Source organism: Apium graveolens, chromosome 9, assembly GCF_009905375.1.
Source record: "Apium graveolens cultivar Ventura chromosome 9, ASM990537v1, whole genome shotgun sequence".
Lineage (NCBI taxonomy): Eukaryota > Viridiplantae > Streptophyta > Magnoliopsida > Apiales > Apiaceae > Apium > Apium graveolens.
In genome coordinates, this window is record NC_133655.1 from 140,677,394 (window position 1) to 140,679,517 (window position 2,124).

Genomic DNA, 2,124 nt, shown 5'->3' on the forward strand with positions numbered 1-2,124 from the left:
TGTAGAAGGGGGGGTTGAATACAAACAGTACCAAATAATCGAATAAATGCGGAATAAAAAATGTGAAACAAAATTCAAGTTAAATAAAAATATTATTAAACTTGAAAGGTGTTACAACAACTGTATCGATTACAAGGTATTAATCTCAAATCAATTATCACAAATCTAGAATAAATTCGACATGAACTTTTTCTATTTTTGCAATAATTAGAATCAAATGCTAAACGCGATTTGAGATTAAGTTCTAGGGATATTGATCCGCTAGATTGTTACACAAGAACAAGATAAATAATTCTAGTGGTTTGGATTTAACATTAACAAACTAGAATTTTGATCTTGATGTAAGCAGAGAAGAAAATAAAATGTTTAAAGGCGGCTGCTTTTTTTCTTTGTTCTTGTATTTTTTCAGTCTGTTGGATGGATGATTGAGTTGAATGACTCTCTGCTTCTTTTTAATCAACAACCGAATAGAATTGAATTGGCATGACAATCCTATAGCTGGCAAGACTTTCGGTAGGACAATGGATTGAACTAGCAAGACAATCTGAATGAACTAGCATGACAATCAGAATGAACTAGCAAGACAATCCTTCTCCTAGTGTAACTTTCGGTGAGACTATTGAAAATGGCCTAGCATGACAATCGGTATGACAATCCTGATTGTCATGCTAGTTCATTTTCAATTGTCTTGCTGATTTAATGCAGATTTTAATCCAATTTAAATTCTGAAAATTCCTAAAATTAATTCAGAATTAATTAATCAATTAATTCAATTAATAAATAAATTATTCTTCACAGATATAATTTATTTTCTTAATTAAATTAGATGACTTAATTAATTAATAGAGAATTAATTCTAGTCTTCAACAGCACCCATCCTTCTACAGATCTTCTGAAAATCACTGAAAATTATGAATCAATTCCACCACTTCAATGTTGACACTCGATGTACTGTCTGGTTCATGAGTGACTAACTTCCGTGACGTTTCTTCATGTCTTGACTTTGACACTTTGATTTTCTTCAGATTAAATCCTTGTAATTAATGATACTCTGACGAGATCTCTGTCACTTGATTAAATCCACGATCTTGATTTATATCACTGAGGCATGATCAACTTCTTGAACTTCTTCCAGTGAATTAACTCCTCAAGTCTGTAGATGAACCTTGTTCTGAATCCTTTGACAGATATTACTTTGCGAGATCTCTCTGACGGTCGATCCACTATTTACTTATTACATTCTTATTTGAGTTGAGTTGAATCCTCGAATATACAAATAGGCTATGACATATGACTTACAAAGCTTTTTATGGATTGTGATGAGATCATAATAATGAGACCTAAAAAGATGATAACTCTAAACTTAAATAGTTCCTGGTCATAGGATTACTAACTGGTAATTAATAATCCGCAAAGATCGGTACATACTATGCTTGCTTCATTATGAAGGATGTCTGTTCTCATAGACATTTGTGTGGTGACACTATAGCTAGTATGTAGGTGCTTATTATAGAATAAGTTCACTGAACATGACTCGCACAGCTGAACAACTGATGGAGTTCACTCACGTGTCAGCAGTTGTTCACATAGTGATAGTTGTACAAGTATCCTTAGACTTGAGGTCATCATAGTCATCTTGTGTACACTGAACTATGCTTTGGTTTAGTTCTTAGTCTCCAGGGACAATTATTAGGGCTCTACTGGGTATAGGAATTTGTACACGAAGATAGTGTATGATCAATAAAGGATATACCCCTTCCAGTGAAGGAAGCGAATATTCAAGGCTGATCCACTTATGCTAGTTCAGGAATCTCTGGCCAGAGTAAATGAAATTAGAAAGGAGTTTCTAATTTGCATAGAACTACGCATAGTAAATGGTAAGCAAGTGATTGAATTAGATAGGCTTGACACAAGATCCATGCCTTGTATTTAATCGGGACATTGTAGGGTAGAAGGAGTTTATTGTACGGTAACTATTCACTGAATAGGTTCTTGGTATTCTAAGCAGTGAATTCATATTATCCGGATAGTCGCGATATGCTGAGAAGTATCCCTCACAATGTAGAATAAATGTGATTAATTAATTAATCATATTTAATAAATTGGTGAATTTATATAAATAAT